Source organism: Micrasema longulum, unplaced genomic scaffold, assembly GCF_059751315.1.
Source record: "Micrasema longulum isolate JH-2025_06_02 unplaced genomic scaffold, ASM5975131v1 h1tg000127l, whole genome shotgun sequence".
NCBI lineage: Eukaryota > Metazoa > Arthropoda > Insecta > Trichoptera > Brachycentridae > Micrasema > Micrasema longulum.
In genome coordinates, this window is record NW_028277333.1 from 729,132 (window position 1) to 747,866 (window position 18,735).

At 32.5% G+C, this 18,735-nt stretch overlaps 1 long non-coding RNA gene across 1 annotated transcript; it reads left to right on the forward strand.

Annotated features, from left to right (window-relative positions):
• The first annotated feature begins 2,227 nt into the window (after window positions 1-2,227).
• Window positions 2,228-6,468, forward strand: LOC148284355 (uncharacterized). Its single transcript, XR_015825014.1, has 3 exons — window positions 2,228-2,294; window positions 2,377-2,415; window positions 6,425-6,468. It is a non-coding gene; the product is annotated as an uncharacterized LOC148284355 (long non-coding RNA).
• Window positions 6,469-18,735: the final 12,267 nt, after the last annotated feature.

Sequence of the window (18,735 nt, forward strand, 5' to 3'; positions counted from 1 at the left end):
TTATTACCCTGATATCGGTGAGATGCAGAGAGTACGGTATACTTGGAAAACTCTGTGTTAAAACTTTGTTGTGAAATTCAAGACTGTAGTATTAATATTCTGGCTTCATACAATTTCTTCACACAGTTACAGTTCTCCACTGATACCTTCTCTTGCTTCTGTCTTCCTAAACTTTAATTTGATTCGAACGAAAGCATTGTACATAATGAACAACCAGTCGTCATAAATATAAGCACAGCTATCTTTATTCCACCCGATGCCAACGCCTGGGAAGTATCTACATTCTGAACACTTGTGACGTTCGATGAGAATTAAGCACATATTGTATGTAAGTCATGCAAAGTTAATATTCGTCGAAAATTATATGCATAAAAACGTATTCCTGTGCTGTATATATGCACAAAAAACAACATTGTATTAACTAGTGTTGTATTCGTTAAAAAATCTAGAAAATAAATACAAATGACTGATTGAAATGTTTTATGTAATATAGGTATATTATTATTTTATTTTATGTTTTATTAATTTCGAAGATGATTTTTAAATTGACTTAAATTTATCGTCTTATATTTCACTTAAAAATTCTTCTCATCGTTTCTTTGAATCCCTTTAAATAAATATGTGTTTATTTATGTTTTTCCTTTTTTTTTTTTTAATTTATTACTATTTTATTTTATTTTTACATCTGAGCATTTTTTTCATTCTGTATTTCAATTCTTAATTTTTAATTACTCTTACAAATTTTCTTCATTTTTAGTATTATTTCCATTTGTAAATACTCATTACAAACTACAAACTTTAAAATATCTTTTTTTCACTTAAATTTTAATTTTTAAACATCTTTCATTTGTGTTTTTCTTTTTTCTTCTCTTTTTTATACTTTTTTAATTAACCTTGCATATAATTGCTTTATGATATGGAAACTTCACAGGTCCATTATAATTAATTCTAATTGTGTATAATATTAAACTTTATAACTGTGCTGTATGTTTCCTAAATAAAAGAAAATAAAATAAAATAAATAGACACTAAGCTGGACCGTTTTATTTTTTTTTGTACTTTCTTTAAAAGCACAACAATAAAGGGTGCTAAATACTTCCGAAATAACACGTGTGAAATCTGATTACATTCTAATACGTATAACTGCCTCCGGATGAATATCAAAGTTTCGATATTATTGTATTTTCCAGGTAACAAATTAAAATAAAGTTTGTTTGACATTTCATCCTGCAAATGTAAGAACATAAATAAATGCATGTCCAAGAAACAAAAAAGTAACTATGAAACTTTCTTATTCACCAACAGACCGCTAGTAGAAGATTGAAACCGCAGATAGTGTTAAAATCAATAAAACAATTAATCAGGTAAATGTTAAGGCAAAAACCTTAAATTCATCATTAAAAATAATGCACAGACAGATTTAGTGTGTTGACATAATTTTAAATCTTGCCAATCGGAACAGGACAATAGTGATAGTCTTTGCCAATCACAATCAAAAGCCTCAATGTAGGCTGCTTCTATCGATAAGCCGACCGCTACAAATAGTACAATTTATTATCAAGAAAATATGGTAGATGCGAAGTGTTTTTCTGCGATTATTGATAAAAATAAGCTTTGCCGGAAACGTGAAATAGCACTAAATTGGCATTAAAAGTCAAAGTACTATAAATATCTGATTTATACTTTGACGGGCAGATTTTTTTTTTTTTTTACAAAATAGAACGGGAAAATGCATATAAAAAACTGATTTCAATGATAATGGAATCAGTATTGAAATTCTTGTGATATATTTTACCAGTTTTGCACATCTAAAGAAATAGTACAGCAATCACCGATTTTCTCTTGGAATCAAAAATATCTCTGGAATCTTTACCTGCAACAACTGTGATCGAACAAAATGGTAAAATAATGTAGTGTTATTAAAAGTTTATAATTGTTCTTAAGATGTCATACTTAATAAAGCATCCATAAAAATGTGAACATTGATGAATATGGAGATGGCATACTGTTAAGTAAATAACAGCATTTATCGATACTATTCCTGGCCGATTACTTTTCGTTCCCATCCTTACTTTGACCCATCCTTATGGTACCTACCTAACATCAAGATAGAAGATATTCAAAATTAGAAGATTCGGATGTAGAACAAAAACATAACAACATTTTTGACTTGACATAAAATCGGATAAAAAGTAGTTGGAAATCGTCGCGCGTCGTGGAAAACATTGTCTCATTTTATAGTTCATTTTGTGATCCAGTGCCAGAAATTGAAGAACATTCAGATTATATTAAAGGTAGGTATTTATTTCATATTCCTATCCTTTCTCAAATATTTCCCAATAACAAAACTAAATAAAATTCGATTTTCATTTACAGTCCGCCTTTTCGTTAACACATACGTCTGCTTGAACAAAGGTAAGAAAACCCCTACTGCAAATAAACAAATTACCCTTCTGATACTTGTATCTCTTGATTGCAGCACATCCGGACCGTATTTATTTTTAGGTTTCCACCCATTTCAACAAAGTTACCTGAGTGTCTTACTCAAAGTACGTAGCAAAAACTAAATATGTTTGTACAGAATAGTCATAGCGGTTTTAAAAGCCATATTTTCTTAAGATTTATAAAACGAATTGCCAGGCAAAATGTATCATTCCCAATGACTAACTCTTGCTGATTAAATTGCAAACTTCAATGAAACATCCTTCTAAAAATTTAGTAATTCTTAAGCAAAATATTTTATCAAGGTTTGTGCTCTGACATGGTTGTCTATCAAAATTCTCCCTTCTTGATGCAATTAGATATTTGCCTACAAAATTGAAAGCTTTAATGGATCTGGTAGTTCAAAAAAACAGTTACAATACCTGTTTTGCAAACCTTGAAAATGCAATAGAAACCGATTCTAAGCCGCACATTCTTAAACTGGCAGCATGTCACATTTTGAAAGCTCGCAGCAAGCATCAAAATTGTCCAACTGATTCAACTTCTGTAAAATTTGATGCATCATATACATATATAACACCGATATTATTGACATTGACTGACATCAATATTGACGTTGATATTTGACGAAAACATCAAACTGTTATCCGTCGTAACTGCAACTGTCACGTCATTCTTAAATAGTTGAAAGGGCAGCACGGACTCTGACAGAAGCTTCAACCACATTAAACAGAATATCTAAAAGAAAAAGCTTCATACAGACTCGAAAGGCTCGAAAAATTATTGATTGATTTGGTTTTTATTTTGTAGAACTCCATATTTAAACTTATAATTAGAAATCAAACACTGATTTGAGTCTACTGAACACTTTATTTTATTTTTACAAATATAAACATATAAAAATAAAAACTTCATGACAGTTGTTTCGCTTTATAAGGGCATTTTCAAACGAATGTGAAGATTATTTAGATTGAATGTCCTTATATAGGTATATAATTCAAGGTACTTATGTAGAAAATAAAAATAATCTTATGAACTATAGCATGTACATTAATCATAATTGAGGAAAAAACTTTATTTCTTAACTAGATATTCAGAACACATAAGATCCTTTAAAAATAAAAACAAGATTTTTAATTTGCTAATCACTTAATTGAAAATAATCATAAAATTTATATCTCAAATAAACCAATTCCATTACACGTTGAAAGCAAGGGGCGTAAACTTAATATACTTGAACAACTGGAAATTAATAAATATCTAAATAATCCTAATTTTAAAATAATAAATGAACAAACCAACCTTATTTCTTCACCACTATTAAACATATTTAAAAAGACTGTTATTCTTCACTTTGTTCCTTTTTGTACACGATTATATGACGCGTAATTAATATATGAATCATGTTACAATTGAATTTATATATTTTGATAAGAAATTCTTAAAAATAGAAATATTGTACAATAATACATTTATGTTTATATAAATTTCCTCATAATATTTCAATCATGTTATCATTAAATTGAAATGAACAGCAACCTATTATAATATTATTGACATTTTTTTTTTCGACAACAATTATCTTAATTTACAAAATTATAAAGCTTCATTAATTATCTCACAATACATACTTGTATGTCAATAAATACTCACTTTGTTATATTTTCCCCGAAATTCAAATATAAATACCTAAATTCCCCATTACCTATTAAACACTTAGCCTCACCCTTAACCATTGGTTTTTCCCTTAATTATGATTAATGTACATGCTATAGTTCATAAGATTATTTTTATTTTCTACTTAAGTACCTTGAATCATATAACTATATAGGGATATTCAATCCTAATAATCTTCACATTCGTTTGAATATGCCCTAATAAGGCGAAAAAATGGCCACGAAGTTTTTATTTTTATATGTTTATATTTGTAAAAATAAAATAAAGTGTTCAGTAGACTCAAATCAGTGTTTGATTTCTAATTATAAGTTCGAAAAATTATGCTGAAATTCAATAGCTAGAAAGATTTTCACGGTAATTGAAATATGAATATAATAAATCATTATGGTATAATATTATAAATAATATTCTTATGGATGCCATTATTTAAATCTTTTCCTTGTAGCAAATAAATTTTACTTATTGAATTTCAAATGGTTTCGAAAACCCACATTTTAAAACTTTTCTGAGCCTATTACTCAACCAGAAAACCGAAAAAAACGTTTATTTCAAAGTCAATCCGGAGGCAAAAGATAACATCCGATTCTAACCAAATTTCGTATGGGAGCTAAACAAATTATCTGGCATCTTTTTTCTGCTGTGCCGGATAGAAATCGGCCAAAATAAAATTTCTCCAAACAACCGTGGCCCACCTTAATGGACTCGTCAACATTCATAACAGTTGTTTGTGAAAATTTATATATCTTGGATTTTGACGAACCGAAGTTTTGTTGCAAAGTTGCGGAATGCAATGAAAGATTTCATTAACAATGTTGTGATTGAATTTTTAAATTTAACACTGTTATGGATAAAATACAAAAGCGATTAAATGCCTTACAATATAGTAAAACTTAACCGCGACAAGAATTTAGTTAATTTTAGATTTAAAAGTAGAATTGGGCATTTCGGTTTTTTTATAAATGTGGCAATAACAGTTAACTTTTCACAAATTTGCTGTTACGTGAATATTTTTAACAGTTTTGTGCAGGGTGCAACCTTCCCCCCCCCCTCCTTTCCACAATCAATATTTCTCAATTCAAGTGTATAAAATATTGTTTTTGGCTTTGCATATTATGTGTGAAATTGGTTTTTTTCCGTCGTGTATCACGCAGCTTGTTTGTTTATTAGGAAATTCTTGTAATACAAAACAGACTTTAGGTAGATATTATGAATAAAGATTTGAAGTAAAGCTAGGGTTTCCTAGGACAGCGGTGCCCGTATCTTAACGGCCGTAGTGAACGGTGATGCGGTGGACAGCCGTCGTAACGTTGACTAGAGAGTGGTTTCTTGGAAAACGGTGTTATCAACACCATTTAACACCTTTTTCCAGGGAAACCACTCTCTAGTCACCGTTACAACGGCTGTCCACCGCATCGCCGTTCACTACGGCCGTTAAGATACGGGCACCGCTGTCCTAGGAAACCCTAGCTTTAGGGCGAAGCGCGGTACGGAGTCCGGCGGGGCGTTGAATTTTTCGCGCGAAGCGAAATGCTTTTGAAAATTTACTTATAGGCTTGGTGATTTTGTGTTGGTTTTTTTTTGAACGATTAAATTTATTTTTGTGAAACGGTTTTAGGTGCTTCGGAAGGGTAACTGTTTTAAAACAGCAGTTACATTTTTTTTACCATCTTAATTTGAAAGTCTTTGGCAAAGTAAAATGGAAACAAACTAGGTTCAACGGCGGGCACAGAGTATCTGAATTGTTTCTTCCAACCTAGGTATCGTGTAGTTTTGGCGAATTGGTACGCTTTGCGTTCAGTGTTGCACGAGGCAAAGTAGCAGCGAGTCAGTGCGTGCCCATACAGTGAAGAGAAAAGGTGTGGGTTTGGGCGTTTTTAGGATTTAATTTCATTAATTTGCAGGTATAAGTATTTATTTAACATAATGTTATATTTACTATTCTTCCTATATTTGAACATTAATATTTATTCAACAACTTTGCATATAATAGGTATATTGAAAAGCAATTAATTCTGAATTTTGAAAACAATTAGCACAACGTGATCACTTAAACTGTGATATAAATGATGTCGAGGGAACAATTAAATCAGCAATTGTTCCACAAAATATAGTAGATATATGTATTCACTAATTCAATTTATGTATTTCTTCAAAATTACCTTTTATAAGAGTTCTAATGAGACAACCTGCAATCAAAAAAATAATTTTTAAGAAATTTTAAGGAAAAAACAATATTTTGTGTCTAAATAAGACAGTGAGATGGACGATCCAAATCATAATTGCGATTTTCTATTGTGGGTTCCAGTATGTTCTTTGTTGGAGTTACCAATTGTGGTATCCGAGCGCCGCTGCCGGATGTCTCCAGCTGTGGAACTATAGTGTCACTAAGTTGTGGTTGATCACCGTAGCGATCGACTTTTAAAACAACTCTACCGTATACTTTGTAGGTATGTATGTACCATGCACTCTTGCGTAGATGTTTTTATTCTGTACTATAGGCTAAAATGCGATGTAAGAAGTCGATTGAAATCTTACATTCGACATCTCACGTAAATTTTATTGCAGTTAAATGCATTTCTGGATAATTTTGAACAAGAAAATCTATTTAAACTACATATTTAACTCATAAAAAACACACCTTGAGCTGAAAAATCTTTGAACAAGTAACGTCATTAAGGGTAGATGATAAATAATTATGATGATTAATTTTGTCATATCATGTTAATTATTGTAATTTATAGATTCCAATTAACACATATTTTTATATAACGCTGAAACAAATATTGTATTTAGACGTTAGCATTAAAAATATTTTAACGAGGTAGAAAATTTTATTATACCAAGATAAATGAAAATCGACTGATATATAGGAGTTATGACCTAACATTGGTTCATTTGTATGATCATTTTACATTATAACGAGTCAACAGTCTTTATATATTAAAAATATATTTTTATATAGGTGCAAGATATTGATTTCAAATTTTATGCAATGCTTAGAATAAAGATAACTCTTTCAAAGCTTTAAAACAAAAAAGAAAATTGTGGAAGAAATAATGAGTTGGAAAGAATAAAAATGCTTTTAATGCGATTATCTCGGAAGTTGTTTTAATGACTTCATGTATTCTGTCAGTGAAGCCTCGATATTTAACATGCCTCATCAATTTCATCTTTATAAATCAATTTTCAAAATTTCTTTGTTTTTTTAAATTAGTATGAAATAATCTATTGATTCGAAAATTATACTGTTTTATAAACCAAGGTGTATTTGCTTAATTGAAGGCAAAATAAATAATTAATATGCAAAACTTTTTTTTGAAGGTGATAAAACGACTTTTATTTATGACATGAATTTCGTACAGTTAAATGAACGAAAGAAATTTATTTCTCGAACAATTTTCATAAAATTGTAATTGCCTGCTGATGAAACATAATATTCTACAAATTGAATGCTATTTATTAATAATTTCCCGTCATCAATTTTGAGAAATAATAAAACAATTTGCCAGTAAGAATAGACCTTGCGAGAGATAAGGAGAGAATCCGTTGGAAAACGGCTAGCCCCGAGCCATCAATTCACACAAACGAATCTAATAAAGCTATTTACGCGACTGCGATTAATTTCATTGGTTCGTGAAATATCAATTTGTCTTTATTATAAGATTTCCCGAATCGTAGTCCCAGGTACCGCAGCTTATCTTGTGCTGCCAAATTATTGATAAAAATTACATCTCTCTTTGTAGAGCACCTCGGTTCAAGAAATGTGGGTCAACAGTGTAAACAAACGAATTGCAATAGCAATGAATACATGTTGTTCATCTCTATAACATTTTGTCCGAGTCCAGATCACGGAAAATATAGTATGTGAAGATATCAGAAGCAAATATAGAAATCTCTACCAAAAACGGAAAATTAGTAATTGGTGCCACAATAAACTATACATTAAAACCTACCTACCTATTAACGTAATATTATTAATTTTGATTATTTAGTAGCGTAATTCAAAACCGTCCTTATCTTGCAACAAAAAACTCAATTATGCTACTTGATACCGCAAACATAGCATTCTCAATTAAATCAGCGAAGCATAATAATCAGAAATATCACAATTATTTTTTCTAAGTTTTTCGCATATATCTCAGAACTTCTTTAATGGAGATTTCTAAGTTTGCTGCTTATACCCTCATATGTTGTTATCGGTATAAAAATAGAATAAAACAATAATAAAACGCTAGATAAGTGTTTCCGACTCGATGGGTAATTTCAGGTAAAAATCCTAAGAGAGGAAATTGAGTGAAGAATAGTCCACCTCGTTGTGTTAGAAGTTGGCACGTTGGCATACTATGTTAAGATCCCGGGTGTAATTTCTAGCAAGTTTGACATGAAATATTAATTATTATTTGGTAAATAATTAATTCGACTATATCTATCTACGACCATCTGACTTATATATGTTAAGAATATCACTGAAGCCCTTATAATATTGGTTTACAAAAAAAAAAAATTGCTGAAAAACGATCATCAGAGATCCAAAAAAAATACCAGAGTTCGAGGAAAAACGATTTTTATCTAAAAAAAAATAATATTTATTCATATAAAGACACATAAAAAAATAATAATAACGAATCCTTAACTCTATGAGGCCAAGAGCCCTGTGTTGAGTTGGTATACCACAAAATAGAAAGTGGGAGCATGCATATTTACGAGTACTACAAATAAAAAATATTACATAAACATAAATTTCACTAAACATCTGGAAAACACAATTCATAATACTTTATATAAATATATGTAATGCCTCGCAGCATGAAGCAATTAATTATAAAATTTCATACTATTTATTGTTCCAGCAGGTACTTTGTTGAATAAAATTTTTCATATATTTCAAATAAAATACTATGATACTACTAGAATATAAAGACAAGCACGAGTTTAATATTTATCACACAGCTTGTTCCCGGTATTCTGATGACTCTACATCAGGTGTAACTTTTCACTAAATTTAAGTACAGAATACAGAAAAGTAATAAGGTACTGGTAGTTTTGGTTAGAGGAGGTAAGGCAGGGTGGGGTAGAGAGGGTGAAACACAACATGCTTTAGGAGCCTTTTACGGGTAACAGGGTCAAAATAAATGCATCAGGAGTTACCGTCCATCAATCGGTAACATCATCGGAGCATGTCTGTAAAGCTATATAGCATAGTAGATTTTTCTATTTATTGGTATTTCGGAATACAATCAATACCAAATCTTCCTAAATTCTTAACCCAGCTTTCAATATTTCCAATAAATATAAAAACTCACTCTGCTTTTACTCCCTTCAACCAACTCTGCCTTACCGGCTCTATAGCTTTACAGACATGCTCCGATGATGTTACCAATTGATGGACGGTAACTCTTGATGCATTTATTTTGGCCGTGTTACCTGTGGAAGGCTCCTGAAGCAGCAATATTTCCGACCCTCGTCTGTTAGCCAATGCTTTCTCTTGTAGCCTAGGTTCCACTGTATAACTTTCTAGCCATAATTGACTGTTTCCATAGTCTTCATCATCATTTTAATTCGGTAGGGACATTCCCCATATTTGGTCCTGTGCTTAGATGCCTCAGTTTTACCCTTGGCCATCTTGATGCAGTTGCAGCATCGATTATCTGCTTTTTGTCCTCCTTGGTGCAGGCCATAGATTTAGAGTCTCCCGCACAGTGCAAGCAGCGGTCTTTGTTTACCAGGCATCTTGCCATGGAATGATCAAAGCCCATGCATTTTAAGCACTGCATTAAAGGGCAATAGTCTTTGACCTGTATCTTCTGGTATCAAATGCTGATGCGGCTTTGGCTGGTCATGGCTTCTCTCACCTTTTTGCTCACAAAAAGAACGGCATTCTTAAAAAACTCGCTGTTTTTGTTGCGGAATGACCTTTCTAACTTTATATACCGTCATTGTTTTCCCCCGCGGCTTCGAAAATCGATTCATTCTGCTGAAGAATGTACTTGATCATTTTCTCATCACGGGTTTTCCTTTTTTTATGCCTTTCAGTGGGACTGTCGGCATTAATCTTCTGCCCTTCTCGGCGGTCAGGTTACCCTTGGTCAACTTTGGGTGAGCAGCCTTAATTGTTTCGGCATTATAAGATGTTGATGATAACCTTATTGCTCCTTGCAGGTATTATAGCGCTAACTCCAACCATTAAGACGGATGGTCTGACATCTTGTCTTAATGTTGCTATGATGTTTGAGCTCGTCTTGAATTTATCCAAAAATCGGACGACGACAGCATGTGAGAAACTTGATGCTGCCATAGAAGCAAAGCTTATCGCACCGGCTGAGTACTGGTTTGCGTACTGGCGATGGCGGTTTTCTGCAACAGAGCAATTTCTTCGTTCAAGAAACTCGTCTCCTACTGCTGGGTTTTTCTTGACATCTCGGAGGCCAAATCGATGATTTCCGTGAACAGACTCATCAAGCCTTTGCGGGATTCCTTTGTGATATTTCCTTTTAAAGGGTCCACCCTGCGCAAGCATTTGGTTGAAAAAAAAGCATCTTCAAAGATATCGAATCAAGGAGTATATTTTTTGACTTACCTTCTTCCTTTCCTACTACTTTCAGGCTCAAAATGGGAGAAGGCGTCTTTTGATAAGAAATTTTTAAAGTTAAAGGGCTGGTACCTTTGTTCTTGGTGCTGCTAATTGGGACGTTGTCCCAAAACAGGAGGAAATAAGCTCCCTTGTCCCGGTTGTCTTTGGTACTACCTTTTTGGCCTTGGTTTGCATCTGGCGAGTCAATTTGGCGGCTGTGACTTCTTGCGTCATTTACATGACATTCTGCTCTTAAGGTTTGTTAGACACCGTCGACAGATGGAGAGTGGAGTCTAACAATAACCATCTTAGTGATCATAATCCCATTTATTTTTAAATTTCTGCCAGAATATAGAACCTCACAGTACAAGCCAAAACGGCCATTTTTAATAACAAAAATACCAACTGGGAGAAATTTTCAAAAAAAGTTCAATGAAAAGTAAGGGAGCGTAAAGTATCACAGATTTCCTTCTCCAAAGTAAACAATTTGTTGGATTTTTAGAAGAAAATCGTTTTGTTGATGGAAATTATAGACAAATCGTAAGTATACCAATCAGAAAACTATTGAGCTTGATAAATTCAAGAACAATGTAAACACTGGCTTTAGAACTCTGATACTCTCCGTAGAAAGACTCAAACACTTCCTGAATATCTCGAGGCTAAACAAACTTACAAAAACGCCATTGAAAAAGTGAAAACCGAATCCTGGAAAAATTACTGCGGCTCTCAGAACAGAAAAACCACATGATCTGCAATGTACAGAGTGCTGGTCAACCGAAAAAAGACCATTCTATTAATAACACTAAAAGATGGCAACGAATACTTAGATTTGGCTGAGGAAAACGCTAGCTGTCTATTGGAGAGGTTCTTTTCAGACGACAATACACAGCGAGAAACTCGCGAGCTAATTTACATCAGGTGGATGGCAAAAATCGTACCCTACACAGAGAGTGACCCAATATATAGGGTGGAGGAGATTGAGGATATCATTTCAAATATGAATCCAGAAAAAGCGCCCAGTGAAGACCATTTTACCGCGGACATCAGCTTTCACTTCCTTAACGTGGATAGGTCGCTTGTACTGGGTATATATAACGCATGTCTCAGAGTGAGCCACTTTCCAACTCAATGAAAAATAGCGAGGATCATTTGTCATTCCCAAACCAGGAAAGAATGACCTTCAAAACATCAAGGCCTACAGGCCAATCAGACTCATCTCGGTATTTGGTAAAGTACTCGAGAAGTCGACGATCAATCGGATCAACAGGCATTTTTATCGCAAAGGTAGGTTGATTTAGAAGCAATACGGATTTACACTCCAGTAATCGACAAAAGACGCTCTTAACGCATCAGTCAAGGTAATTAAAACTGCACTGCAAGACAAGGAAATAGTCGTAGTGATTTCTTACTGGTGAAGAGTTATTATCAACAAAGAAAAGTCATATTGTCGAACTTTGATGCCACCCTCCAAAAGGTGACGTCCAAAGGATGCGTTCAGAAATCTTCTTGCGGACCGAGCTTCTGGAATTACATCTGACATTATGTACTCCAGAAATACTAGGGTGCGTGAGTCGAACTAAAGACATTCGCGGACGACCTTTTCTTGACTGTTGTGGCAGGCAAACATCAGAACTTGAGAGGATGACAACCAATACACTAAAACTTAAAACAACATGAGGCTCTAAAGCCAAACTCTCATTCGCCGAAAATAAAACCAACGCAATGTTTATAAGCAGAAAAAAAGACCGCCCGCCAGCAATTTATATGAACGGAATCCGGTTAAATTACGTGAACTACTTTAAGGTGTTGGATTTTACTAAAGATTTCAACCTTCATTGGTCTAAACACGTTCACAGCGTTTGTAAAAAAGCCGCAGGCATTACAAACAAACTGAAAAGAGCCGCCGAACCTATATAGGGTGCATCGCAAGATATTATGCAGCAAATATACGTAAGTGCTGTAGAGCCTCTGATCAAGTACGCTTGAAGCATGTGGGTGGATGCGGTCAATAATAAAGTCTACCGGAAAAAACTGAACTCCAATCAACGAAAAATAGCCATCAGGTCATGCAAAAGATACAAGACAATCTCCTTGGTATCAACACAGATTTTGAGTGGATTTATGCCACTCAATCTGAGGATTAAAGAGCTTGCAGATGCATTTGAGGTAAAGAAGAACCTCACCTTGCAAGACTTGCCGCAGGATAGATTTTATCAGAGATTGCGATACTTTTTCTCTTTTCTACATACAGCAGAGCGCTATCCAATAAATCATGGCTACGATGATCAGACTTTGCCAAGGATGGCGTGGAGAGAGTTAAAAATCTTCACAGATGGCAGTCTCTTAGAAGGCAAAGTAGGTGCAGCGTTTGTACCCAACAATGGCGTCAGAGAGCTACCGTCGAGAAAATTGAAATTTGGTGATTTTTTCTTCATTTTTGAGTTGAAATTGTTTGTTATCAGAAAAGCCCTGGTCTATGTTTTTAAGATGCCACCAAGCCAGATATTCAAAAGCTAAAATGCAGACACCAGGATGTGTACATTGGGTAATTAAGTTGACACTGTGGAAACTTTGGCAACAAAAAGGCTGACGAAAAGACTCAAAAGGCTACGCTCAAGAATATAGCCTCCGATTTCGCCGATTTTCTGCTCAGCTTTGCCAAAAAAAAATAAAAAGAAGGACCCTTTAACTCTGAAACGATCGTATGTACTAAAATGTTTTTCCTTACAGTTTTCCATACCTATGATTTCAGGAGAATACAGAAAGCTGGCAACAAGCTCACCCAGATTCTCACGGGTCATAGAGGTTTCATGAGCTACCTGCATCGTTTTAAGCTCTCTGAGATTGACAACTGCCTATGCGACGATTAAACTACACAAGATGTCTTTCATCTGTTGATGCATTGCCCTTTTTTCTGCTTTCAAAAACAACAGCTGGAGGCGCGATGCAGAAACCTGGGTGAAGATCTTTGCGACATCCCATCGGTGATACGTAATAAAAAACTCACCCGAGAGGTAGTATCATACATGATTAATATAGTGCAGGCAATTGGGAAAATAAACTAAAGTAGGGAACAAAATGCCGAACACTCTTCTAGTGGAACGAAAGGCCTGTTGACAACTGTCAACAGGCTGGTTTCCCCTGAAGAGTTTTAAGTGGTCTCCTCTCCACATGATCAAATGCTGAGAAGTATCTGATTGGCCCACATTAGAATATCATTTCTGACCCGAGCAGTTTGGATAAAATAAAATTATAGTATAGCAGAAAAATCATCTTTACAAATATATACACTGTGAAAAATAATGCAACTCCCAAATAAAAAATATTTAAAAATCCTGGATTACTCCCTCCAGGCCATCCACGGGCCATGGAAGCTATCCAACTCTATCAGTACCTAATTACTATTTTGTTTTCTGTATTTTAGTTTAGTCAGTAGTTACACCTGATATTGATACTTGAAACGCGTTTTGTTATAATAATACTGGGTGTGGTATATACATACATACAAAGTGTTTTATTTGAAATATATTTATAAAGTTATAAGATATGTGTTTACTTATGTAACCGTGTAATTACATTAAAACTTACCTTTAACTGCCATTTTAATTTATAAATTGGAAATTTTATTCAAGATAAATCAGTTTTAAGGGGAAAAAATAAGTTGTCTTATATTTATGAAACTTTTGTTCAGTTAAAAGACAAAAAAAAACAACAGAGATGGATAACATTTTGGAGAAGGGAACGTGGAAGTCAAGGCAAGTACAAGGCTAATGACCTGTCATTGACTAGTTTAAGTGGCCACTTTACAAACCGTGTTAAATCTATCATTTAGCTTATGTTTGAATATTCGTACTATTTAATTCTTCTATCTGTTGACCGTTGAAGTCAAAGAGCTGAAACCTTTATTGGTGTGAATATATTCATCTGGTCAAATTATTTCACATATAACGCAACGCCTGAAAACTATTTCCTAATTCTTAAACTACTTCTTGGACCAGTTAGTTGTATTACAATATTTTGAGTTTGTCTAAATGTTTGTAGACAAAATAATGTTTTTTTTTCTAAGGTGTCATTGAGTTTAACCAATTAAAACAGAGATGGAGAACGTTTTAGACAAGGAAACATAGAAGTCTAGGCAATAACAAGGCCTATAATCTGTAATAATTGAGAAATCGTTTTCTACTATTACAATTCGAAAAAACAAAAAAATGCTCCGGAAGATTTCGTATTTCGGTCATGTATTAAAAGGTGATAAATATGTCAAACTTTAACTTGCCATGAAGGGGAAGATCGAGAGATGTAGAGGGACGTAGAGGGGTCGGAAGAAAATAGTTTTTCTGGCTTCGAAACACCTGAGGATGGACCGGTGGATTAGAACTGTGCAGGGCCGCGATTATAAAAGTCATCTTCTTCGGTACATATCGAGACGGTATAAACTAACATCGAAATTTATTTACGAAAATTTATAATATATTTGTATGAAAATTCTCAGCATATTAGTTGAAAACCTGAAATTGAACATGATTAGAAAAAAAAAACTGAATATATTCTATTTTTCATACATAAAACTTAATTATACTTTGTAGATAAAATTAAAGATAACCTTTTACTTTCCATTAGAATACGGACCCGGGAACTGTTTCGCAGCGGTCAGAAATGGTAAGCTTTCTCTCAAGTGGTCCACAACGTTGGAGAACCCTACATGAAACCTAAAGAATGCGTTCATTAAGGCTTAAAATTTGTTTTCGCAATGTGCGAATCCGAAAAGACGTTTAGAAAAGATCCGGGTAAGTGGAGGGAGCTTTCTATGTCTTATCATTGTCCCTGTACCAGAGTCAGAAACTATCACCTTACGTTAAAGTAACAGATGATTGAGATACACTGCTTTCAGTGTACTAATGTACCCTATGCACTATCAGTTATGAATAAGTGAATGACAATTATCTTTTTTTTTAATATGTCGAGATGTTTATTGACAAATACTGGATTCCATCCCCTGGGGATGATCGTTTCAAAGCAATACTGTATGGTTTCGACAACAGATTCTTCAAGGACATTCCAAAAATTCGTACGATCTATTGAAAATAAACTACCCAACTTTTGTTTGTATAGTTTTTATTACCTATAAACGCAAGTTTTCTCAACTTGTCGCGTAACAAATGATTAGTAGAAATTAGTTTCTCGTTTTAAAGACGACCTTGGATACATGAATACATTGTAAAGACAAACAGATTTTTTAAAATGTAATTAAATTCCCCGTATAATAACATACATTTCAAACAACTTCGTTTTCAACCACTTATATTTATTTTTTCTTCCGACCGGTTTTAAAGCTACACAGTTTATTATATAAATAAAAGACGAGTGATACTTTAATCCACAAATTTGGAATTTCCAAAAATGTAATTTTTTCAAAAAATCACACTTACGGAGGATGAGACACTAAAAATAAAATACTGAAACTCATTAAAACAACATTATATCAACTCATTAGTTAACCCGAAAAAAAATTGATAATGATCCTTAAGATAAAAATAATTTTATTTAATTTACATTAATATGTTTTGAATTATCTATCCTAACTTCTGTTTTGCATAATAACATTGACCTCCTTAATAAAGATAGCAGTCTCAAAGATGTGGCGAAAGCGATGGAACCGGTCACTGGATATTCCAAATTTGTAGATTAAAGTATCACTCGTCTTTTAAAATTACAATGAACTTCCATCAAGAATTTTCACTTACAAACTTAAATGTTAAGGCTACACAAGCTTTTTTACCATGCTATACTTAACTTCGTTACTTAAACAGAGTTGTTTTATATTTATTTTATTTAAATAAATAGCCACAAAATTAGTGCTTCGAATATTAATTAATTTAGAAAATAAGGCGAAGTCGCAAAATTCTATTTTGTGTAAGGCTTAAAAAAATATTATGAAATACGAAAAAACATTTATGAAGAAAATAAAAACAAACAGAAGGTTAAGAAATATAAATGAAATATATGTACAGTAACAAATTACAACCGAGATGGAGAATACATTCAATATGGAAATATGAAAGCCTTATGTTATGACCTGTCATTGGCTGGTTTAAGTGGTCACTTTACACACTGCGAAACATTCACTATTTTACCTATGTGTGAACATCAATAATTCTTTAATTCTTCCATTTGTTGATTTTAGTGAGGTTAAAGAGCTTAAACCTTAATTGTTGTAAAGAGATTCGTCTGACTGAATTATTTTACATACTAGGCAACGCCCGAAAACAATTTCCCAATTTTTAACTTATTCTTGAACCAGTTGGTTCAGAATTCCCTTATTAAAGGTTTTCTCCATCCCTGTTGTAATTTGTTAATCTTAATAACTCCCAAGGGGGTAAAATCCAGTCTTTTGTCTACAAACTTTTGGACAAACATAAATATTGTAAATATATGGACATTGTAATTATTAGAGCATAAATAAGAATATGTTGATGTGTGCCCTATTTCAAGATTCAAAATAAGAATATATAAAAAAATTAAAAAATTAAAGTGCTTTTAGTTTATCGTTTAAGTATTACTCTTTATTTTAAACCTTTGATGCTATTTTTATTTATTAGAATCTTCGTAAAGTTTTACATGTCCAATTGTAGAGAAGCACTAAATTGAATTCGATTGGGATTTTAATTAGGAGGTTTACAATTATTGTTAACAAGAAAAGAAAAAAAAAAGTACATCTAAAGAAGTTACCGATTTCATAGTGTTTATAGCCTGTTTTAAGCTATTCAATGCATTGTTCTATGGTACGATATACCACCTCATTCATACACCAAATTCAACGTATCTCGATTATTAGTTACATAAAGGCAATGTTATTAGTTTTATGATTCAGGTGCCAGTCCAGGGACAGTAAAATTTTGCCTTATATTTTAAACTAGCAACACACATATAACTGCATTCTTAATCGGCCCATATATACTTCAAATTATAAAATCATTAAAAGTTTTTAAGTTGTGACAAATAAAATTCATAATTGTTTATTTACCATTCAAAATTAAACTCGTTTAAATATTCATGAACTTATTAAGGCTTTTTGGCTGTGCCGGTGTTAAGCAAAAATCAAATATGCATAGTAATAATTAGCAAGAATCAAAAATGCATAGTAAAATAAATTTTATTATAATAACAAGTGATGCAATTTGATAATAATTCAGACTAATGAAGTATAAATAGTGAAGAATAAAACAATAAATAATAACATTTCAAAGAAAAAAACATAAAAACATAGTCAAATATGAATATTAAAATATAAAATATACAAATTTAGTGACAGATATTCAAATATGCAAAGTAGTATAACCATTAAAATCAACAGAAAAACATACTAAAACATAATTGAAACGATAGTTGAGAGATACTATAGTTTATACACTCAGAAATTGAAGTAATAAATATTAAAAGCTCCATGCACGCTTGTCTTACGAGTTGTCCACTACTCCACACTTAGGATTAAAAACCTTGCTATTTATTCGAATCTAAGTAAATAATGTAATCCAAACAGGTAGAGAATTGTTAGCTGTAGCAAAATCTCGTATCTGGTACTTTTCAGAAATGATAATTATTTTATCGTAAATTCTGAATCCCAGAAAGGATGTAGGTACGTCTACGAAAAAATATATTCCTTGATAAAATATGACTTAAGTCTGTTTTATATAGACCGAATAATTGAAAAAAGAATTGTCATTAGTAATTTGTATTTATTGTTCATTTTTTTAGTTAACTTATATAACAATTTGTATATCAACGAATATTTACACTAACTTTAATTACATATACATTTACATCGCCTTATAGTAAACATTACATTTTTTAAAAAAATTTAATCAAACTTTTTTCATTCCTTACGAACCTAATTTTGAAACGGACACACTCATCACTAGATGTTTTAATGAAAATAAAAATAAAATAATGCTAGTTTTTCTGATTTTCAAATTTATGTACAATTTCGTGTTTTTAAATTTGTATTTTGGCATAAGCGATAAGCAAGTCGTAAAAATTACGCACTA